General features: G+C 39.9%; 1 protein-coding gene and 1 long non-coding RNA gene across 2 annotated transcripts in view; one reads left to right on the top strand and one right to left on the bottom strand.

Annotated features, from left to right (window-relative positions):
- The window catches only part of LOC131420588 (uncharacterized), a 29,597-nt gene extending 18,639 nt beyond the window's left edge, over positions 1 to 10,958 (top strand). Inside the window, exon 3 of the long non-coding RNA XR_009223572.1 lies at positions 10,610 to 10,958. This is a non-coding gene — a long non-coding RNA (uncharacterized LOC131420588). The remainder of the gene's footprint in view (positions 1 to 10,609) is intronic.
- Positions 1 to 25,376, bottom strand: part of FILIP1 (filamin A interacting protein 1) — a 95,999-nt gene that overhangs the window by 60,083 nt on the left and 10,540 nt on the right. The gene's annotated exons all lie outside the window — the stretch shown is intronic.

Below are 25,376 nucleotides of genomic sequence, written 5' to 3'. Positions count from 1 at the left end.
TGCTCATGTGACATAGTTTTTTCCACACTTCTAAAATGGCTATGTGTCTAACTCTGGGAGGACAGGATGGAGTCAAAATGAGCCTTGGAGCCTCCAGTTAAACATGGTGCATCCTCCTGAAGCACTCAGATTACCTAAAGACTAGGCGGTGGGTGATAAGTAGTTTAAAACTCAAAACATTAATACAAATTTAATATTCACTTTTATGTTTAGGACAAAACACAAGACTTAAAAAACATTTGCTTGAGGCGGAGAGCTTGCGACAGATTTTTAGGTGATGCTGCCAGGATCGCCAGCATGGTGGTCCACTCACTTAGGTTGAGAGGCAGCACATCCAGTAGGAAGTTTGAGAAGCCTGCCCTTACCTACTGACACTGCACACCTCAAACAAGGCACTCTCTGCTAGGAGCTGCTGGCGTTAAATGGAGGACGCACGTTGAGGAAAAAGTAAATCCATTTCTATGCTTATGGAAGAACCAGAATGTCACAATTCCTAAACACTATCACTTCTTTATCTTATTTAGTGAACTACCTAAATATGGTCCTTTTGCTGCAGTGAACCAAAAAGCCCTAGAAAAAATGGTCCTGGAAGACCACTGCATGCCCATTCTGTGAATGCTTTCCCATTCTGGGAACTCAATTCAGTATTCTTTATCTATTTACATATGGTAATTTATTAGCTTACTTCTCTATTTGTTTCTCAGGCTGTGAGCTGTTTTGAGGACAGGGAGTGTATCTACAATATCTACTAAGAGTGCCTGCCCACATGATAGGCACTCAGTAAATATTTGTTGAAATAAAGAAAAGTAAAATTAAGTGATGTAAAGTCAGAGAGGCATAAAAGGGCACTAAAAATCTCAGAACAACCTTAACTACTTAGCCTTGTTAAAAAGATCTAAACAATTACATTTTGTCAACTTCTACTCTTTCATCTGACATTCTTGTCTACAATTTAGGAGTCACTTTGTTCTTCTTAAGTTTATTCCAAAAAGAAAATATGTAAACTGAATAAGGAAAAACAGTTCATTCCACCAGAATGTTGCAACAGGAAATGGACTATCTTTAAAACTCATACAAATTGAATTATACTATTTACCCTACTTAGGTAAATACAAATGTTATAAATGTAGTGGAAGAAAAAAACCTACGTAATTTATAATGTTATTAGCTATTACTATAGAAATTAAGCCCACTTTTTTCTCCTGAATTTTAGAAAGCAAAGTTAACATGATTAGTAATACAACAACATATAAGAAGAAGATTCAGACACGGTTAGTTTAAAGGGCCATTGGGGCTAAAAATGTGTCTTTTGGTTTCTCTGGAGAAATTTCTCTTCACAACCATAGGGTCAATAGTAGCCTAAAAGTCTCTATACATCTTTTTCATTAAAGACCATTCCTTTCTAGCACTTCAGACTGAATATCATCCAAAAGAAATCTTTTATTAAAATATCACAAGCAGATGCTATTTTTTCATGTTAAAACTTGCTTTTATTATCACCATCATAGCTTGAATTTTTAAAAGTAAAATTCTCAAAATTCCAATGATGTTTTTGCAGAAACAAAAAAGTCCATCCTAAAATTCATGTGGAATTTCAAGGGACACAAAATAGCCAAAACAATCTTGAAGAATGAAGCTGGAGTTCTCATACTTTCTGGTTTCAAAACTTACTACAAACTACAAAGCTACAGTAATCAAAACATTGTGGTACTGGCATGAAGACAACATATAGACCAGTGGAATCGAATAGAGAACCCACAAATAAACTCTCCAGTATATGATCAAATGATTTTCAACAAGGATGCCAAGACCCTTCAATGGGGAAAGGACAGTCTTTTTAACAAATGATGTTGGGAAAACTGGATATCCATGTGCAAAAGAATGACGTTGGACCCTGACCTTACTCCAGATACAAAAATTAGCTCAAAATGAATCAAAGACCTAAATGCAAGAGCTAAAATTCTTAGAAGAAAACATAGAGAAAAAACTTCGTGGCATTAGATTTGGCAATGATTTCTTGGATATGACACCAGCAATAGCAAAGGCAACAAAAGAAAAAATAAATAAACTGAACTACGTCAAAATTAAAAAACATCTGTGTATTGAAGAACACAATCAACAGAGTGAAAAGCAACCCACAGAATGGGAGAAAATACTTGCAAATCACATGTGTGATTAAGGATTAATATCTAGAATATATAAAGAACTCCTAAAACTCAACAAAAAAAAAACAAACAAACTGATTTAAAAGTGGGCAAAGGACTTAACAGACATTTCTCTAAAGAAGATACATAAATGGCCAACAAGCACATGAAAAAATGCTCAGTATCACTAATCATTAAGGAAATGCAAATCAAAACCACAGTGAGGGGCCCGCCTGGTGGCATAGTGGTTAAGTTCGTGCACTCTGCTTCGGCAGCCTGGGGTTTGTGTGTTCAGATCCCGGGCACAGACCTACACACCGCTCATCAAGCCATGCTGTGGTGGCATTCCATATACAAAATAGAGGAAGATTGGCACAGATATTAGCGCAGGGACAATCTTATTCAAGCAAAACGAGGAAGATTCTCAACAGATGTTAGCTCAGGGCCAACCTTCCTCACCGAAAAAAAAAAAATAACCCACAGAATACCACAGTGAGATACCACTTCACACCCATTAAGATGGCTATCATAAAATGGCAAAAGACCTGAACAGACATTGCTCCAAAGAATATATACAGATGGCCTACAGACACACGAAAAGATGTTCAAAATCATTAACTATCAGGGAAATGCAAATCAAAACTACAATGAGATATCACCTCATGCCCGTCAGAATGGCTATAATTAACAAGACAGGAAACAACATATGTTGGAGAGGATGTGGAGAGAAGGGAACTCTCATACACTGCTGGTGGGAGTGCAAACTGGTGCAGCCACCATGGAAAACAGTATGGAGATTCCTCAAAAAATCAAGGATAGAACTACCATATGATCCAGCCTTCCCACTGCTGGGTATTTATCCAAAGAACTTGAAAACACCAATGCGTAAAGATACAGGCACCTCTGTGTTCATTGCAGTGTTATTCACAATAGCCAAGACTTGGACGCAACCTAAGTGCCCATCAAGGGACGAATGGATAAAGAAGCTGTGGTATATATACACAATGGAATACTACTCAGCCATAAGAAATGATGAAATCCAGCCATTTGTGACAACATGGATGGACATTGAGGGTATTATGCAAAGTGAAATAAGTCAGAGACAGAAGGTCAAATACCGTATGATTTCCTTCATTAAGTAGTAGATAATAACAACAATAAACAAACACATAGAGACAGAGATTGGATTGGTGGTTACCCAAGGGGAAGGGCGGAGGGAGGAGGGCAAAAGGGATAATTCGGCACATGTGTGTGGTGATGGGTTGTAATTAGTATTTGGGTGGTGAACATGATGTAATCTATGCAGAAATAGAAGTATAATGATGTACACCTGAAATTTATACAATGTTATAAACCAATGTTACTGCAATAAACAAAAAATTTAAAAAATAAAATAAAATGAAGATGGCTATCATTAAAAAAAAAACAGAAAATAACAATCATTGGCAGGGATGTGGAGAAATTGCACTCCTGGTGAAAATGTAAAATGATGCAGCCACTATGGAAAACAGTCTGGTGGTTCCTCAAAAAATTAAAAATAGAACTACCATATGACCCAGCAATTCCACTTCTGGGTATATACCCAAAAGAATTGAAAGCAGGGACACTCATGTTCATAGCAGCATTATTCACAATAGACAAAAGGTGGAAGCAACCCAAGTGTCCACTGACAGATGAATGGATAAACAAAATGTGGTATATACATATAATGCAATATTATTCAGCCTTAAAAAGGAAGGAAATTCTGACACATGCTACAACATGGATGAACCTTGAAGACATTGTGTTTAGAGAAATAAGCCAGTCACAAAAGAACAAATACTATATGAGGTACTTAGAATAGTCAAATTCATAGAGACAGAGAATAGAACAGTGGTTGTCAGAGGGAAGGGAGGATGGAGAGTTAGTGTTCAACGGGGACAGAGTTTCAGGTTTGGAAGATGAAAAAAGTTCTGGAGATGGATGGTGGTGATGGTGCACAAGGTGAATGCATTTAATGGCAATGAACTGTACACTTAAAAATGGTTAAAATGGTAAATTTTATGTTATGTATATTTTACCACAGTTTTTTAAAAAAAATTAGAAGTATCTTGTTCACCCCCAAAAAATTCAAATAAGAAAAGAAAATAAAAATCATCCCCTATCCTTTATCTAGAGATTACCACTTAAAAAAAAAAGTAAAATTCCATGTAATAAATTACAAAAGTACAGTCACATTTTTCTTGAGATTAGTTAGCTAAACATCACAGTCATCCATGGATTTAAATACATTTTCATTACTTGTGTGGTTTTCTTCTTTTTTCTTTTTTACACATGTTGGGCTATTAATAGTATGACAGCTGCCATGTCCCAGAGTAGAAATTAGATAAGGTCACAGGTGCCCCTATGCAGTGCTCTGACTCTACAGTGTATAATTTCTTAAATTCCAAAATACTACAAGCTTTTTGTCCTGTGTTAATAAAGGCCTTGGGCAGAGCCCCTAAACTGCCCACTTCTGTACGTATCAGGTCCTGCAGATGGGTCCAGCTTGCCGCGAACCAGTGGAGAAATTGAATTCTTTAGAACATGGGAGAAGCCATTGCTAAGGCACAACTAGATGATTATCTTCCTACTGTAATTGTTTATACAGCTCCGTAAATTTAATCCCTTCAACATAAACCATCTAGATGAGACCGGAGAGAGACAGAGCATCTGTACCAGATCTGGTACCAGACAGCTCTGTACAGACATCCCTGGTACAACTCAGCTTATTAGATTAAATTTTCTTCACCACCTTACTTTTTCCTATGATTATCTCCTTTTCAGATGGTCTCTGGAAGTTATTTTTCAAGCTTGAGTGAAATCCTTCCATGTAATCCCGACTGGAGAAATGACTGGCAGGGTGGCCTTGCCACAGGGCTATTTGCACGAGGCACCAAGGCTCTTCCTGGGAAAGAACTCATCCCAAGGGAGGAACAGCACCATTTTGGTTGAAGGACAACGGTGCAGGGTCAGAGGGGAAGGGTGAGTCTGAGGGCAGCACAGTGTCTGTCACTCAGACCCCCCTCCAGCTCACCCCCATTGATCCATGCCTAAGTCCCAGGGTGAGGGACTGCCATAAAAGACCCAAATAAAAACTGGAGGAATTGGTAAATTAGAATTCAAGGCATCGCAGCTTCAGTAGCAAGGGGCGAAGTGGGGAGGGGCAGCCCTCTCCGTATCTGTATCCTGCTCTCAGAGTAGACATCAGCCAGAGCAGCCTCCAAGTAGACGTCAACTGACATAAACAGAAGAGCAAGCCTTCGGGACGCACACAGCAGTGTTGGCCGTGCTTCCAGCAGGCACGCACAGGGCAGCCATCATTACCACAGCGGGCTGGAGGAGGAAAAATGGCAAAATGGCGGATGGCAAAGGGCAGTCCCGAAGAGGGTGTGGAACATGTGTGGGTCATCCTCTGGGGACTTCTGGCCATTACGGGAGGAACCAAGGCAGCCTGGCATCCACAGAGCAGGTGGGCGCAGAGGCAGGAGAGGGAGAGACAGCTGGGTGAAGTTTCTTTGATCTTGTTTTTATCCCCTGACTGGTAAGGCCTGGGAAACATGAGTAATACTTTTTCAAAAGGGAAAATATTTCAATCAAACAAGATAGGACTACATCGTCCAGAGGGAAGTTATACGTGAGGTTTATTTGAATCACATAACATTGAATTCCTTTGGATTTGCTGTGGGTTTTGATGTATTCATTTCAGCCTCTGACCAAAGTGAATTTTATATTTATAACATACATTCGACCCACTTAAAACAGCTAGAGTTTAATTTTTTGAACAAAAATACAAGAATATCTCAGCCATTATGAACCTACAGGGAATGTCACACTGGATATTTACTTTTATAAGTAATCGAGAGTTAGTACTTTAAACATTAGAGTTTTTCATTTTGAGGGGATGGGAAAAGGAACATCCTCAAATGTATTGTAACGTCCCTTCTCTTAGAAAGAGTATCAAGCACAGAAGTAAATGTCTTTATGAGAACTCAGAGTGGCCATTCTAAGGATCAATTGTTCTGATGTCCTGAAGATGTATGTTGTTATGTAGTTCCTAAACCGACTTGATTTTTGTCTTTCTCTTTAAACAAGTTCCTGAGGTAAATTAGAGCTGGTTTTTTCTTATTTTTACCCATCCTCAAGAGAAGCAATGTGGTAGAAAGAGCATGCGCTTAGGAATCTTGAGTTAGAAACACACATCAGCACTACTGCTAGTGTGACCTTGAACAAGTGAGTCAGCCTCTCTGAAATCAGTTTCTTCATCTGTAAAACCAGCACAGCAGTAGCTACCTCACGGGTTTTATGTGAGCTGATGTATAAAGGTACCTGGCAAATGTTGGTTACACTGCACTTTAGGAGTCAGACAAACTGTGGCTCTGCCATTTACTATAGCTATGTGACCTTGGGCCAGGGCTCTGAACCTCAGTCTCCCACCTGTAGGAGAATGAAGTATATGTGAAGTGACTAACATAGTGCCTAGAATACAATAGATGCCTAATAAAAGGCAATTTTCTCTTTTCTTTTCTTGTAAGAGTGAGTTGGCTGAGGTGGAACTGTGGGGTTGACTGGGCAACATAACCAGAAGCCTTTCCACAGACTGACGAATAAGTCAAAGGATGAGGCAGTTTTCTTGTCCCCGTTGCTCTCAATATCCCGTGACTGCCCAAACCACTCCTAACAACATCTGTGAGTCCCACGCCACAGCCCCGAGGCCCCCTGGCCCCGCCCGCTTGGCCTGTGCTTCTTCCTGCTCGGGCTGCACTGTTTGTTGATGAGATTTGAAGGAGCAGCTCCTTCTCTAACTCAAGAACCTGGACCACACTGTTTACCCTCGAGTCTGCAGTTCCTTCATCACCACTGTCAAAAGATTATATTACAGCAGAAATGACTTAACATTTTCTCTAAACTTTTCTTAGTATTCTATTTAAAACCTGGCGTCAGTAAGAAACAATGTCACAGAGAGCGGCTTGCGCTAGCACTCCTGCTGAAAGCAGGCCTTCCTGTAAACGAAGGTGGAACAAAAGTCAAGCCCTCCGACTTAGGGAAAGAAAACGAAAGTACAAAAAGTAGAAATGATAATTTTTTTTAAACATTGCATCTTTAATATTTAATAAAATTCTTATAAGAGCTCCTACTTAGAATGTCCTTGTTCACAGAAGGGAGGTCCCTGAAAAAGCCACAGACTTCTAGCTATCTGTGATTTGCCAACTGCTTTTCACGGTCACCACTGGGCCTTCTGGGACCGTGTCTGGGTTCGGAATGCCAAAACTACCCTTTCAACGAGAAAAATGCAGGTGATTACATCTGCTCATAAAATTATCTTGCTTTTTCACTCTATGGACCAGAGATGGGGCACATTCAAAAAATTTTAAACAAGAAAACCTTGTGTGTATTGCATCTAATACTGTTGGAGTTTATAGGAGCTACGCGATGCTCTGCGATTTGAGAACGGCCTTTTTTTCGCCTTTTCTAAGCATGTACATTTTCTCATTTGAGGACAGAACAGCTTTTTAAAAATCTACCTTTTACCTTTCACTAGAGAAAGTTTAGATTCCAAAAGATATTGGCTTATTACTTTCATTTATGTTCATGAAATCCCTGTCAAATCTCCGCATGATTCAGGTTCCTTGTTGTATATGAGAAATGAACGACAGTGGGTTCTCATCATCCGCAGCGGGTATTTCCTGTGAGGTCACCACAAGCACTGCATTAGAGAGCACTGAGGCACTGCTCCGGGGCTTCAGAGTCGCCTCTCACCAGCCGCTCCTCACAGCACCTTCACCAGCCCATCAACACATAACCTTGTCTTGTGGGTTTTTCTGTTTGAAGACGAATGAATGAATGAATGGATCAATATACACGAGTAGCTATCTGACTGCTGCATGGGGAAAGACTTTTTTGAAATGACAAAGAAAAAGATTAGAGAGCCTATGTGTAAAAAAAAATTATAGCCAATTAAATGGCAAGAAAAAGGAAATATCTGTAACAACCATGACAGACAGGGGGTAACTCCTCAACTATGAAGAGTTCACACGAATCAGAGAAAAAGACCTGAAGGCTCACTAGGAAAATGTACGAAAGGTACAAATAGACAATTTGCTGTTATATAAAGTGTCCATTAGGAAACAGTTCAACTTAACTAACAGCTGTGGGAGATCAAGATTTGGCCACCCTGAAATATATCTCTTTACCTTGATTGTTTTCTCTGAAGGACATTTGACCTCCCCCACTAACTGCCTAAAGAATTTGTCATGGTGGCTCCTTCCTGGAACAGATCTTCTAGCATGATGGCTGTAAAGATAATGTAGGATAGAGGTTACAATAGCAAAGGCACCAAGCCTCTTTTATCAAAAACTTTGTCTCTCCCTGACCACATTATCTATAGATGACCCTGAAAAGAATTGTCCTCCTGCCCTCTGAAGTCCCAAGCCACTACCTACCCCCAACACGCTCCTCGCCTTTAGCTGCAGTACTTAAGCAAGCAGCTTAGACAGAGGGACGAGTTGCTCATTTCTGAGTTTCTCCCATGTATACATGTTATTAAACTTGGTATTATTTTCTCCTGCTAACCTGTCTTGTTGATTATTTGGCCAGCCAGAAGAACCTTAAGGGAAAGGGCAGAGGGAGATTCTCCCTCTTCCCTCGACACAGCCAAGGAAATGTCAATTAAAGCAATAATGAGATACCATTGCTCCCCCATAGATCAGGACACATTTTAGGACTATAATAGTTATTACAAGTGAGAGTTTGATTAATGGGCTTTCTCATAATTTTGTTAGCAGGATATATGGGTTCTGGAATACAATTTGGCAACAGAAGCACACAAGAGACTTTAAAAATAGTCATACCTTTTAATTGAGGAGTTTAACAAGAAAGACAAAGATTGGTGCACAAATATGTTCATTATGATGTTATTTATAACAGGAAAAATTGTAAACAACCTAAATATTCAATAATAAGAAAATAGTTGAGTAAAATATAATACATCCATAGGATAAAATATTATAGACTTTAAAAATTATATTTTAAGGGGCTGGCCCTGTGGCCAAGTGGTTAAAGTTCCACACATTCCGCTTCGGTGGTCTGGGTTCTCGGGTGTGGATCCTAGGCATAGACCTACACCATTCGTCAAGTCATGCTGTGGTGGCAACCCACATACAAAGTAGAGGAAGATGGGCACAGATATTAGCTCAGGGACAATCTTCCTCAAGCAAAAAGAGGAAGATTGGCAATGGATGTTAGCTCAGGGCGAATCTTCCTCAGCAAAAAAAAATTATATCTCAACTGATGTTGAATGATATGGGAAATGCTTATAAAAATATATATTCAAATTTGTATGTATATTGTGCTTGCAATTACGTAAAAAATATATGTGAAGAAAAAAGCTCACCAAAATATTCACTTTTGTTTTTTCAGATTGGTAGAATTATGGGTGATTGATATTTTTCTTTGTAATTTTTTAATATTTCTAAATCAGTGTTTCTCAAACTTTTTTCAGTTTCACCCTCCTAAGGAGACTTTTTAGATTTTATTTTCCTAATCATCCCCCCTTAAGAAATTTTAAAAATTTCATTTAAAACAAAATTTAAAAATTTAAATTTTATACAGATATACTGTATAACTGTTTAAGTATTGTGGTCTTCTCGACGGCCACAAACCATTGTAACATCTAAAATTTTTTTCTGAGAACCAATTTTCACCCTGTTGGGAACAGCAGTGCTCTCACTGAGAATGCATGTTCTAAATGATGTATATTGAACTGGCTTTACTTTAATAATCAGATAAAATATTTTTTAAAAGAAAGTTCTGGAATGGGTATTTTCAACTCAGAGGAATAAATCTCTAATGGTATATTTTCTGGTCCTCTGGTACCTGAAGTTTTGAAACAATGATTATTCTACCATGCCTAAAATTGCTTGTGTAAGTAAACATCTATTCCAACTAATATGTCTGGTTCTCTATGTGTAATATGAAACTAACATATTTTTCAGGGAAGGACAGAGTTGAGTTTAATAACAACCAATACTTACATTGTATGCTAGTGTGAACAAAATTCTTTTCAGGGGTATTATTTAATTTATTTCTCAACTCCATTCTATAGATAAAAAAATAAAGCTCAAAGACATTAAATAGCTTGCCCAAGGTCACATGATTCATAAGAAACAGAGTTATCTGACTCCAAAATATTTATTCTTTCCACTACAAGTTGCTGTGGCATTCAGTACAAGTTTTCTGTGAAAACCTGATTATAAGCACAAAGCAAGGGAAGGCCCTGGGATGACACTGGCTGGGTAATGCTTCCTGTGCTAACAGTCATCCACTAACGGCGCCGCTACCATCTGCTCCAATTTCCCCAGCTTGACTGGTTTGTATGGTCTTGCCAACATTTTTTGAGCGCTGTCATCTTTTTCATAACTTTCTAAAAATGCTGCTTCTATCTCCAGCCCAGAGCACGTGAGGCAGTGACCCCAATCCTGTGAACTTACTTCTCTGACTCTCCAAGCCCCCTGCCAAGCCACCGCTACTCGGAAACAGCCTGGAGCATGACTTCTTGCAACGCACTTTGAAATGGATAAAATATGGGCTCGTGGACATCTGTCTGTTATTTCCTGTACTCGCAGCTTTGTGCTTCTCTATTACCAGAGAATTCTATGGATGACGTCACTTTTCTCTGAAGAGAACAGACCATCAGAGCTTTTCACTGACATAATTAATTATCTAGCTTGATACTAGCTTGATTCTGGGCCGGAAACTTCTCCAGGCACAAGCCCCCAACAGAATGAACTCTACTGTGCTCGCTATCCTTCAACGTTTAAAGAGACAGGGTACCATATCTTTTTTTTTCCCTCAGACACTGATAATGGTATTTTTGTTCAGTGATATCAAGCAACAGAAAGTGAACTGGGGCACTGTTCCATGATTTCACGAGGAAGACCTTTGGTTCACCGGGCAGCACACTCCCAAGGTCGCTGCAGACCAAGTACACAAAGCACAGCTTTCAGGGCTGAGTCTTAAAGCTACAGGAATGCATCACAGTTAGTGACGGGGATCTTGTGAATCTGCAGCCAGAAAATGAGATCTCAACCACAGCTAACCATGTTCAATTACCCACAAGGTGAAAAGCTTTAGTTTACCAGCCACAAAAGCCTAAAACATCAATATATTTAAACTTTACAAGATATAAGAAATTACCAGAATGGATACCACGTATTTTGAGAGTTTTCACCCATGTCTGTATATAAATCTAAAGCAAATTAGCCAGTTCATCAGAAAATGTTCCCTCTCCACTCTACTGGGTTTCAAGCTTATGTGAATAAGTTATTATTTGTCTCTTTTAAACTGGGGCCGGCGGGGAAGGACCCACATGGCGGAGTCGTGAGGCGCTGGCGGCAGCCGGCACGTGTGAGCTGCGCCCGCCCTTCTCCAGGTGAGGGTAGGGCAGGAGCCAGGCGCGCGCTCAACCCGCGCTGGGCTGGTGGAAACAGCAGCGTCCTAACCCAAAGGATTAACTGAGACCGGAGATTTGAAGGTGCATATAAATATTGCCCTGTCATAAAAGGAATTGTTATTTATGGCCTCTTCTGCTGCCATGATCCTGCATAAACTAGTTTAAATTGTGTTCTCGCCAGATCAATTTACTTTGGTAAATTACCTCTTTAGATCTACTATCAAAATTTTTGAAGATTCAAAATTATAATGTAATAAATGATGATAAAAAAAAATCAACAGGCTGGCCCCGTGGCCTAGTGGTTTAGGTCAGGGCACTCCACTTTAGCGGCCAGGGTCAGGTTCCCAGGCACAGACATAAACCACTTGTTGGCAGCCATGCTGTGGCAGCAACACACATACAGAGGAATACTGGCACAGATGTTAGCTCAGGGCAAATCTTCCTCAGAAAAAAAAATAATAACATTACAGAATCAACATTAAAGAAAAACTGAAGGTATATGTCACATCCTCCCAAATTCCCCTCCCCAGGGCCAATTCTATTAATAATTTGAAGTAGATCTTTTCAGAATTGTTTTTCTCAATAGACACATAAATACAGAAGTCAACACACACACATTCTCTCTGTCTCTGTGTCTGATATTATTGAGCCCTTACTATATGCCAGGAAATGTGCAAAGTGCTTTTCAAACATGATCTCACTTAAACCTCACAATAACTTTATCAGATAGGTATATGATTATCACCATTTTGCAGATGAGGGATCTGAGGCAGGTACAAAGAAGTTCAGTGATTTGCCCAAAGTCAGACAACTAATAACTGGTGGTGTCAGGGTGAAATCTAGGCAGTCTAACTCCAGAGCTGGCACTCTTAATAGTATCATATGTTACGAATTCTCTATATACCTATCAATATAGAACTTCTCAAATATGTACCACTTTATTTTTTTATTCACGTAGAATGGAAAGCTCAAGAAGGATGAAATTCTATTGATGCTAATACTCATTTCACTAGAACTAACAGTTATGTCTTGTTTTTCAATAAATTGATCGAGTCTCCTCTATTTTTACATGTCCCATCTTTCAATTGAGTCTTTTCAGTTTTCCCAATTCTTCTTACTTGAATCTGTGACCCAAGGTTTGGATCACACTCTAATACCAAAAAAAAAAATCCAAGGGAAAGATTAAATAATTGTGTTGGACTAGAATTCCATTGTGTTGAATTTATTGTTTAAAATAAAGATCTCTACTGTGATTATGCCTGTAGTAATTAAATAAAATCTTTACCAAACATCTCTTTAATTTGTCCTGTTCCCTTCTTTCGATGAAAGTTGAAGGGCCTGGCTACTGCTTCTATTTCCACTGGCACCAGCACACACCACGGATGAAGCAGTTAGTTATTGCATTCCTTCTTCCCTCCCTCCTTCCTTCTTTCCTCCCTTCCTTTCTCTCTCCTTCTCTTCCTTCCTTCCTTCCTTCTTCCCTCCCTCCCTCTCTCTCTACCTTCCTTCCTCCTTCCCTCCCTCCATTCCTTGCTTCCTTCTTTTTACTAATTTATTCATTTAGCAGCTATGTGTAAAGCTGCTATTCTGCTAGTTGTTGTGATGGATCCCACATGAGTAAGGCACAATCCTTGCATGACTTTATAATCCAGTAGGAATGAGATTTGGAAAGGTAACTCCTATAGCTAATTATTCATCAAGCCACCTTTGGAAGGAAGGATAGGAGGAAAGTTCTAGAGCATGGGATAGCACAGAGAAGTCATGAGGTATGATTAACTTTGCTTCCAGTTTTTTGGCCAACCTAGATGGCTCCAAGCCTTAGCAGAACATTTGATTCATAGAATCATAGGAGTTTGGAGTAGGAAAGAACTTTAACCCCTTAATTTACAGCTAGGGAAACAGAGGTCCAGACAAGCCAATGATTTTCCAAAGAGATACAACTGATTGTTGATTATATATTAGAAACCAGGTCTCATGATTCTCAGACCAGACCAGAGATCTCCATTATATTAAATCACTAGTGAATACACTGCAACAATCTCAAGTAGGAATTAATCCGTATGCTAACTAATTAGTATTTAAAATGGCAAATGAGCAATAATTTTTGCCAGATCAATTTTTTAAATAAGCATTTGAATGCCATTGGGCACAGGTGAGGGAATCCTGACATGCTATAAAATCAATGTTCTAAAACAGTAATTGACATTTTACTGAAATTTGACTGTGTATTCAAATACATTACTTGTCCATTAGCAATAGGAATGAATGTGGTTACTGAGCTCAAAATATTTGATTCAATATTTTTACCTTAATTTTCAGATCAGTGCATATGTAAAGTATTATTTATAGCATGCTTTCTTCCCATATGCAGTTCCTCTAGTCAACCAATTTTTTATAGTCTTCTTGAGGGAAGATGTTGGAAAAACTTGATTTTGTTATAAGCGTATCAATAACTACTCTCAATAACCAATCATCATTCAAAGTGGGGAGCACTCTGGTCAAGCATGTTGCATATCATGGTCTCATTATTTACAGCTCCTTAGGAATTTTTTCATGATAGCCTAAGCCTGAGCTAATCTATCTGATAGCACGATGTTGATTCAGATGTTTAAAAATCTCTGCGTTACTAGCTTGTATAATGTTCCCAATGCAAAAGCTTTCCCATAACCAAGAACCACTGGCCAAGATTCATATTAATAGCTGGGAACTTTCAGGGAAAGAACTTTCTTGATTATGATTGAGTCAATAAAATGGCTCATGGTCCCCCCAGTTTATTTCAAACTCCTGCTGCTTATTTGTAGTTATCAAGTTGCCAAACATTGTTGTTTCAGACAACTGATATGCATTGACCTCTACTGGGTTTTTGTGGTTAAGAACCTTATCTGAGCTGTCATCATCATGCTTCATCATCCACAAGCCAATGGTCAGATGAAAGCATGGTGAAGATGACTAAACACAAGACGTAGGTGGATGAGGTCAGACAACCAGTGTTACCAGATTTCTCAATGCTGAACTCATCATTTCATGTTCAACAGCGGCCAGTCTTAAATAATATTATGAGACTATCCCTAGATTTCCTTTCAATTTCTCTATGACCTTCAAGGCCAACAAGTATGTAATCTGAATACCCTCTTTCTGCAGCCACTCTTCATACATGCTAAATCCCAAGAGCTAATTTAGCAAGACACCATGGAGCTACAGCAACATGGTCTCACTCTTTCCAGCTGAAGTTCTAGTGGCCATCTCATAAATGGTGTCATACTCATGGGAATCAATTCTGAAGGCTTATATCCCAAGATGACTTAACCACAGAAAAACCATTTGAAATATCTCTTCCTGACGTTGCTTTTTCTAGCCACAGCTCCTAAGGACTCACCAAAGCCATAAATAAGAAAATGATCATGTACTTCTGATATTACAGCTGCTGAAGTGGAGGGACTTGGTACTTTAGGTACCCCAAGTAAAACCCAGAGAAAACACATCCCCCTCATCTCCCAGACTCAAATCTGCATTTGGTCCTGCCATTATCTTTCCTAATCCTTTATCTCCCCTATCCCCACCTCCTGAAACTCTTTCACTGTGCTCTTTGAAACTCACATTCAACCATAAGCCACTTCTTCTAAGTTCACAAATTCTTCTGAGAATGTTCCCTTCACCACCTTGCTCTATGGCAGTGATTCTCAAATTTGGCTGCACATTGGACTCATATGAGGCCTTTAAAAAAATACTGATGCCTACCTCCTACATCCAGAGGTTATTATTTAATTTGTCTGAGGTGTGGCCCAGGCATCTGCAGCCAAGTTTGAGAACCACTTTCTCCAAGAGCCCTCAGAAGAAGGAATGGATAGTTTCTTTCCCACTGTCCTTGTCCCAGTGGGCCTGGAGGTGGGACAGATTTCCACCTTGCTCCCCATCACTGCTTTCACACCATTCTCTCTTCTTCTTCCCTAAAATGCCCTGGCTTTGAATCTCATGACAATATCAGTTTGTATCCTTTCTGTTTGTAGTCATGTGCCATTCACATCCCTGGGTCATTCACTGCCCTTCCTTTCTTGAAGATTTTAGCTCCTGGATTGCCATTACGCTCTCTAACACTACATCTGTCAAATTTCTTGGTGATTTCAATATTCCCTTGGACGATTATTCTGATGCCCTGACCTCCCAGTTCCCTGAGCTTCTCTCTTCTAATTATTCTGTCCTTCATGCTACTTCAGCTCCTCACTGCTATGCTCATACTCTAGTCCTTGTCGTTATTACCAAATATTGCAACCAACTATAATTTCAACCCTCCACCACCACCTCCTCTATTTCTAGCTCACTCCCTTCTAGAACCCAAACTAACAATCATTGGATGGCAACAGAATCTACAATCCATTTATTTTACCGTATTTTCACTGGCCTTCACCCTCCCTTCCCCCCTGTGCTCATTTTCCTTCTCATTGAGCTTCAATTTCAGTTGCATACACCCTCAATTTCATGCCCCTTCTCTCACTTGATTATACTCTTGGTCAAACCACCGCCTTGGTTAAATCTAACTCTTGGTTAAATCCCAACTCTAATGCCTGGACCCATAGGTAGAGAAAACATATCATGCCAACTGATCTCACTTTAAATTCATGATCACTAACCTTAACTGGGCTACTAATGCTACCCAAAAATCACGCTATATTCCTCTAGTCTACTCTCGTATACTACCATTTTATAACTTCTCTCTTATCAAATATTTCACACATCTTCCCTCTTGCTATCTTGCTCACCAAGAAAATTGAAACAACTATAGAAGAACATCCACAATCTCCCACCATCTCTATACCCCTACTGCACTTTGTCCATATACATAATCTTCTCTTCTGTTACTAGAAGTGAACTGTTTGTGCTTCTAGTTAACACTAACTCCTTGACTTACCCATTAGATCCCATTCTCTCTCTACTACCTGAGACATTGCTCCAGCCTTTTGTCCATCATCAAAGTTTCCCTCCCGTACTAGTTCATCCTCATCAGCATACAAACATACTGTTATTTCTACCATCATAACAAAACCCTCTCTTGACTCCTACAGGTTCCACTTCATTTTTCTCCTTCTCTGTAAACAGAACTCTTTGAAAGAGTTGCCTATACTTACTGCCTCCAATATTCTCTCCGCCAAATGAGTAGGACTCATTTGAGCCCACTCCAATCGGGTTTCTGCCCCTATCACTCCACTGAAACCTCTTATTAAGGTAAACCATGACCTTGCTGTTGCTAAATCCAATGGCCAATTCTCATTCTTCATTTTCTTTGATCCATCAGCAGCATCTGACACATTTAATCTTTCTCTCCACCTTGAAAAATTCTTCACTTTGATTCCAGAACATCTAGTTTGCTAATTTCCCTCCTATCTCTCTAGCTGCTCATTCTTTTTCTCCTTTGTTAATCCTGCTCATCTTCCCAACCTCTCAGGGAATTCCTCAGGGCTCAGTCCTTGGACCTCTTATCTTTTCCATCTAAATTAATTTTCTTCATGATTTCACCCAGTTTCATGGCATTAAATACCATCTGCATACAGGTGACTCCCAAATTGATAACGCCAGCCCAGACCTTCCCCCTGAACTCCAGACTCATATCCAAATGCTGCTAGATATTTCTCTGTACTTGAATGTCTAACAGCATCTCAAACACAACACGTGCAAAACTACATTTCTGGTCTCCACTTGTCTACTCTGCTCCACCTGTAGTCTTCCCCATCTCAGTAAATGGCAACCCTTGTTTTCCATTTGCTGAGTCAAACAAACTAGAGACAGCCTGACCTAATCTCTTTCTCACATACTGACATTCAGCCCGCCATCAAATACCATCAGCTCACCTACAAAATTTGTATAGAATCTGAGTACTTTTCACCACCCTGCTTCGAGCCATCACCAGCTCTCACCTGGATTACACAAAGCTTCGTAGCTGGGTCCCTGTTTCTCGTGATTCACATCAACTTAGAAGTAGGGAAGTAAAGAAAGAACTGCTGACAAAGGAAAAGATCTCTGCACTTTCTCTACACACTCAACCACTGTCAATACAATAACACTAAAACTGGTTTGGAGTTCACAGGAATAGAATTTAAAAAGACATAATGACATTTAAAATTTTTAGGTAGTTATTCTGCAAATATATGGAGGTTCTGATTACCATGAAAAATGAAAAATGTCCACAAAAAAAAACTGTCTTTTTTTTTAAAAAACGGTTCTGATCTTTAAATTCCTTTAAAGATCCTGTGAGTATAAAGTTATCTCTTTCTAAAGTAAATAAGAATAGCTGGGAAAATTCAGAAAAAGTGTAATGAGAAAAGACTGACCTTTCCATATGTGAAAGTATATTATACTGCTACAATAATTAAAACAGTGTGGTACTAGAGCATGAAATAGAGAAATCTATGGACTCAACTATAATCCAGAAATAGACTCAAATATTATATTATAGGATAAAAATGACATTTCAAATCATAGGGAAAAACTGATTGTTCAATTACTGGTTATTTACTTATTATCTCTCAATTGTAAAACCATTTATCTTTATTCTACTCTGTGATACTGAGTCTGGAAATCTGCAAATTGCATTTCCCAGACTCCTGTGCCTGCTGCTTCCTATCAGGTTCTGCCAATAGGCATCATTAGAGGGATATGAAAAGGTGGGAAGGGGAGAAAGGGAGTCCCTTTCTGTTTTGTCCTGTTTGTGACTGTGTTGCTCTAGCAGTAGCAGTTATTCTGGTTCCAGCTTCTTCAGACCTTCCAGAACTGGCCTCGTCAAGCTCCCTCGGAGGTACAGCAGGAGCTGCCTCCTGAACGCCTGTGGTCCAGTAATTATCCCTCTGCCCCCGTGTCCCCAGCTCTGGAGGCAGTAGCTGCTTCCTGGAGTCACTGTCTCTGGTTACCTCAGCATTCTCCTTTGACTCTTTCAGTTTTCCATCCTCTGTGTAACCAAATCCCTTTGTTAACTCCTCTCTGTTTGAAATATTTAGAGTGGTGTCTGTCTTCCTGACTGGACCCTGACTGATTCAACAGCCATCTATAAAAAAGCCAAAGTGGCTCACCTTAAACAAAGATGAATTTGAATTCCAGATGGAGAAAATATTTAAGTGGGAAAACTGGGGGAAAAAAGTACTAGAAGAAAATTTGAAAGAAATTTTTCATAATCTAAGAGTGAGAAGGCCTTTCTAAGTCAGATCCAAATCAGAAGCCATAAAAAAAAGATTGATGTCTGACTAATAATAGTAATAATAAATAATGTATAGCAAGAAATGCCAAAAGTAAAGGCAAAATAATAATAATGAGAAGGGAAAAATATTTGATTTACAGCTCACTTCACAAAGAACTAATTTCTTTACTATGTAAAGAGCTTTTATTAATCAATAAAAAACCAACAATCCAACAGAAAAACAGGCAAAGAATACGAACAGACTAGTCACAGAAAAGGAAACACAAATATCTTTAAAAATATTTGACAAGGGGGCAGGCCCCGTGGCTTAGCAGTTAGGTGCGCGTGCTCTGCTACTGACGGCCCGGGTTCAGATCCCTGGCGCGCACGGACGCACCGCTTCTCCGGCCATGCTGAGGCCGTGTCCCACATAGAGCAACTAGAAGGATGTGCAACTATGACATACAACTATCTACTGGGGCTTTGGGGGGAAAAAAAAGGAGGAGGATTGGCAATAGATGTTAGCTCAGAGCTGGTCTTCCTCAGCAAAAAAAAAGAGGAGGATTAGCATGGATGTTAACTCAGGGCTGATCTTCCTCACAAAAATATATATATATATATATATTTGACAAGACGCTCAACCTTACTCATAAGAGAAATGTAAATTAAAACTACAAGGAGATACCCATTTCACCCATCAGATTGGCAAAGGAATTAAAACATCAGATTGGCAAAACAATCAATAATATACTGTGTTGGCAAGAGTGTGAGAAAACAGACCAATGAAGGGCAACTTAGCAAAATCTACTGCAAATTTATATACACTTGACTCAGCAGTTCCAATGCTGGGAAGATAACCAAGAGAAATACTCTCACATGTGTGATAAGATGTGTGTATAATGTATTCGTGCAGCACGGATTGGGATAGCAAAAGACCAGCCACAGCTTAAATGTCCATCAAGAGGGGACGGCACTAGGGTACACCACTTATTGTGTACGGTGAAGCCACTAAAAAGCATGGAAAATCTCCCCATGTTCTTTTTTTTTTTTTTAAGATTTTATTTATTTATTTATTTTTCCCCCCAAAGCCCCAGCAGATTGTTGTATGTCATAGCTGCACATCCTTCTAGTTGCTGTATGTGGGATGCGGCCTCAGCATGGCCAGAGAAGCGGTGCGTCAGTGCGCGCCTGGGATCCGAACCCGGGCCGCCAGCAGCGGAGTGCGCGCACTTAACCGCTAAACCACGGGGCCGGCCCCTCCCCATGTTCTAATAGGGAAAGATTTCCAAGGCATATTTGATGTCTGACAAAGGCCAACTGCTGAACAGTGTCTATAATATGCTCCATTTGTGTGAAAAACAAAAAGAATATACACATACTTGCATACATTATCCCTTTTCTAGCTTTTCAATCATATGTGTGAATTAACCATTCAAAATTTTAAATAAAATATTTATAACACAAAATTTTAAAAATATATAAACTTTACCTTTAGACTTACATTTTCATGTTTGACCTTATTTTTGGACTCAGATTTACTACTGAATCAGAGCACGGCTCCCTCTATATACTTGTCTTGTCCTATGATTACAACAGGATTCCTGAGCATGTAATTACAATAAGACCCCACCTTGGAAGAGATACAGGAATGACACTCTATCAAAATATAAAAATCTCTGAACACCTGGAGAGAACGGAAGTGCTCTCCCATGAAGTCCTTGAAGAAACGTGAGCAAGTTATAACAAGTAATGCAATAAGCTTTTAAGCACTAGCCTAACAGGAGGTGTGTGTACGGCCTAACGACCTTTACTTGATGTAGAAACAACATTAAAAATAAAGTAGAACAAAAATCAATGAATAGAATCAATGCACTGCTCCCATCAGCCAACCTTGAACATGTGGAATATTAGTGCCTTTCTTTCAAATCATTTGCAGAATACATAATGAAAGAGAATAGTCCCCAATAAGAAAAGGCTTCCAACACTATTGAAGAGAGGAAATGTTCAAGGGACTGCAGACAAGTCAGCGTAACATAGATTGGGGCATGCAGTGAAAGATGAGGCTCGAGTGGGGAGGAGGGGCCATCCACAGAAGCCTCTCAGAGCAATAGGGAGCCTCTGAGTGTTTTAAGAAGAGGAAAGACTTGGTCAATTTTGAATTTTAAAAAGCTCAATGTCACCGAGATATGGAGAATTATGGGTGAAAAGATTGCCAGAAGGGCATACCAATTAGGAGGCTATTGCAATAAACCATGTGAAAGGTGGCAGAGATGCCTGAGTGAAGTGGTGACTGTGGAGATCATGTCTCTCCAGCTACGTGAGGTCTGGGCCTCTGTGGCTTATTCTGCCCCCTCACATTCCCTCCACCACCTAGCCACCATTCCTAATTGCTTGTCAATTATTCTCTTGTCAGTTGGGGCCACTGGTATATGGTGGCAGATAATCAACAAGAATGACCAGGTTGTTGACCCCTCTGCTATAGTAGACAATGGTGCAACTCAGGGAGATGGGATCTTACAATCACCTGCGTCTTGTCTCACAGGGGAAGGGGGGAGCCTGTATGCTTTCCCACTTAGCAATTACAGCTCTGGAGGGAAGAAAGGAAGTGCAGTGTTCAGAGCTTCCTGTGCTCAATTCTTCAGTGACCCCAGAAGTGTCTCCCAGTCAGGATGTGCAAGCTTCTTTTCAGGAGAGGTCTTTGCCCAGGTATTTTGCAGTCAGCAAACCTGGCACTTCAGGCTGACATGTTGTGCCACAACCACCTATAAACAAGTCATGTCAGATATTGCAAAGACAACAAACATTCAGGGCTCATGCTCTGCATGCAACTGTGATCTTATCTGCACTCAAATCACTGTCCTTTGTAAATTCAAAGCCAGGAATTTACATTCCATTAAAGAAAAAAGGCATGCACATTTTGACCATTTCAAAACACAGCTCATCTGACTTATTGCTTGTTTTCAGGTTAAAAAAAGAGTTTCCTAATTTAAAAATTATATGCATATAGGTATGTGTATACATATATAATATATACACACACATACACACATATATATAACATATAAAACATTTTTTGAACTATTCCAAGATGGCAGGGGCTCTTATGTGCCATCTCAGGACGGACCATTTAAGGTCCAAAAACAGAACACCACTGTTCAACGGACCCTCACTCTTATCCGTGCAAGTGTTGGTGTTGAGCCTATGAGACCATTTCCTACAACTGTTTAGGAACATACAAACCCTTGGTTTATCGCTTGTTTTCCTCATAACTTAGCTGTTCCCCACAGAGCCCAGACTCGCAAATGTGCTTTCATTATTATGACTTTAAAAAGGCAGAGGGAGAGCAGAGTCTGCTAAATTTGTGCACATTGTTTCCTGTTTCCTTTCAGGCTCTTGATCAGGAAATGTTTAACATGGGAGTAAGTACTGCTAGAGACCAGTGGCTGCTGTTTGGAAAGGTCTATAGAAGTTCTTTCCTGCCAATAAAAACACATACATTGTCAAAGCACAAGACCATGGATAGGATTGCATGTTAGCTGAAAAGACCCGAGTGACAAAGCTCTTCTCAAATCAGAGTTTCCATCCTTTCTTTCAATAACGCACGCACATCACAGTGAAATGATTTCAGCACTTTTCATCAGCGCCCTGCTTCTCTTTTAAGTACAGACGGTTTGGACAAAAATATTTCTCTGTGGACAACCATATGACGTGAGTCTCTTTGAGCCCTTCATGTGTTTTGAGGCTGGTCTATGACTGGTTGACGTCATACCTATGAAGTCAGATTTCAAGTCCTACCTGGGCCAGTTAGCTTTGCAAAGAAAAATATTCCACACCTTGTGTGCACTTGTGTGCAAACCCAAGGATGCCACAGGTCACACGAGGTTCAGAACAAATCTTCCATCACCATCAGGAAAGGTTTCCTGAGGATCACTGGGGCTGAAACAAGGGAAGATCACGAGAAAGGAAGTGCCTAAAAAAGGCAATTCTTGATCTAGCAAGTCTTTGCTCAGTGACTTTCAGGAGTGTCCCCGGAATTGCTCAGAAAAGAGAAGGGAATAAAAAAGAGGTTAGAGGCTGGCATGGGAGTTAGTAAACAATACCAAGTTGCTAGCGGTTGTAAGCAGTGTCCGGACAGTGACGTCTCACTAATTTGTACACCATCAATTTAAATTCACCATGGTCTAGATAGGTACTTCTGCATTTTACTCTTTAAAAAATTTAATAACTAAAAAATTTTTTGTATGAATTAATAGTGTAAACCAGAAAAATGTACCTAAATTAAAGTGAAGATTTGACTTTAGTTTTCAATCACCAGTCCAACAATCACATTGGCGTCAGTCACGGCTGGATCCATTACAAGTGATTTCTATTTTTCAGCTTGTTATCATCCTACTGAAAAGTATGAAAAAAGAGCAAGATACAGGTGAGGAGAGGAGGCAGTCTCCTGAAAGGAACCTAAACATCAATTCAAGCCATGATTTAGAGACCAAAAAAATGATCCCAAGTTGTAAATTTCGATATTTGTTGTTTTGTATGGAAACAGTTTTGTTGGCAAATAGTAGATGCTTCTTCTCCTTATCTGTGGAGTAGGTTTCCCTTCTCAGCGAGTCTGCTCCTCCGTTTGGAGGAGCACAGCTGCGGTGTATCACTTTCCTGGCAGACAATAGGCAGGGGCTCTGGGGACCAGACAGGCACAGCACACCTCACTGGGGCGTCCTCAGGGGAGTTTACTTAAGCCATTGAAGCCTCCACTTACCCCTCATCTAACTCTTTAGGGCTATTGTGATTATTAGATAAAATAATGAAGATCCTGGCAGATAGCAGGCAGCACAGGAAGGACAAATGGTCAATATAGACATTATCATTTTTCTTTTGTCATTTATTTGTTTTTTTAACTTTGCATTATGGAAAAGTTTTAAACATACACCAAAGTGAACAAACTAGTATTTTTTTTTTAAACTGTTGTTTTATTTTTTATTATTTTTTTAATTTTTATTTATTTATTTTTTTCCCCCAAAGCCCCAGTAAATAGTTGTATGTCATAGTTGCACATCCTTCTAGTTGCTGTATGTGGGATGCGGCCTCAGCATGGCCGGAGAGGCGGTGCGTAGGTGCGGGCCCGGGATCCAAACCCGGGCCACCAGCAGCGGAGCGCTCACACTTAACCGCTAAGCCACGGGGCCGGCCCCAAATAAACTAGTGTTAACGAACCACCTATCTACCTCCTCACATACTTTTTTTGGGAGGAGATGCTGGAGCATTTTAAAGGGAATTCCAGACACCCTAACATTTCACCCAGCAATTAGGAGATCACAATGACAGTGTTTTCAGGGCAGGATACTGTCTGGTCCCTGGTTGAGAGACAGTTCTGCCACTAATATTGGCCTAACACATCCAACAAGAAAATATATGAAGTGACACACGGTAAGGTACTGGGACAGGCAGAAAATGAAGCTAGGACGTTCACTGTCACCTGATGTTTCCTTGGAACATCCTCACTCATAGTCATTTATGTATTAGTCACTGTGCTGAAGGGTCTGCAAAGCCAATCTCTGGATTTAACATTCAATACTTTTAGAAAATATTTAAATGGTAATCCACTTTTTAAAACAAAACAAAAAAACCTTTCTATTAACTAATTGGAACTACAAAGTAATTTTCAAAAAACATCTATCAAGTGCCTCATAGACAGAGTCTGTCCTCTGGAAGTGTGTAATTTAAAACAGTTCTTAAAAAGAAAGACACGGAAGGGCCAGCCCAGTGGCACAGTGGTTAAGTTCACACACTCTGCTTCGGCGGCCCAGGTTTGCAGGTTCAGATCCCAGGAGCAGGCCTACACCACTTGTCAGCCATGCTGTGGAAGCAACCCACATACAAAATAAAGGGAGCCTGGCACAAATGTTAGCTCAGAGACAATCTTAAGCAAAAAAAGAGGAAGATTGGCAACAGATGTTGGGGTGAATCTTCATCACAAAAAAAAATAATAAATAAATAAATAAAAAATAAAAATAGTCAAACAATATAGAAAATGGTGGAGATGAATTAACTTATGTGAGGATATAGGTACCTGAACAGGGTGGAGGGAGAGAAGGGGAGTAGGTGTGTAGTCAGGAGAAGATTAGAAAAAATGGGTCCTAAATATTTCAAGACCTTGCTGACAATAATTCCATATCTAAAGAACCCCAGGAACTTTGATCAACCTACCTCCTTCTATGGGAAAGTTTCCAGGCCCCATGAAGCTGGTGATAAAGAGCCTGGGAGAGCTAGCAGGGGGAGGAGAGAGGGTGATTCCGGGGTGGGGGAGGGATGAGTAAAGAGGTGTCTGAGGTAGTCTGGGAAGGTGGTAGCATCAGGTCAACAGAACGAATCTTAATAGAAAGGCATCCTGTCTTGGTGAAGTGGAAAGGGGAGAAAGGGAAGGCAAGGAATGGAGATTTGGGGGATGGGGAGAAGTTGAGAAGACCTCAATCTCCCAAGTGAAATGGAAGATCAAAGCGTCTATCGGGGATAAAGGGAGCGAGGGCAGGCCGGGAGTTATGAGAGGAGAAGTGTGTATCTCCATCTATAGGCCTGTTTACTGTCCTCTTCCAAAAAAAAAATG

The sequence above is a fragment of the Diceros bicornis genome, chromosome 23, assembly GCF_020826845.1.
Source record: "Diceros bicornis minor isolate mBicDic1 chromosome 23, mDicBic1.mat.cur, whole genome shotgun sequence".
Classification (NCBI taxonomy): domain Eukaryota; kingdom Metazoa; phylum Chordata; class Mammalia; order Perissodactyla; family Rhinocerotidae; genus Diceros; species Diceros bicornis.
The sequence above is the reverse complement of the archived record's forward strand: the minus strand, read 5'-3'. Positions and strand labels throughout refer to the sequence as shown.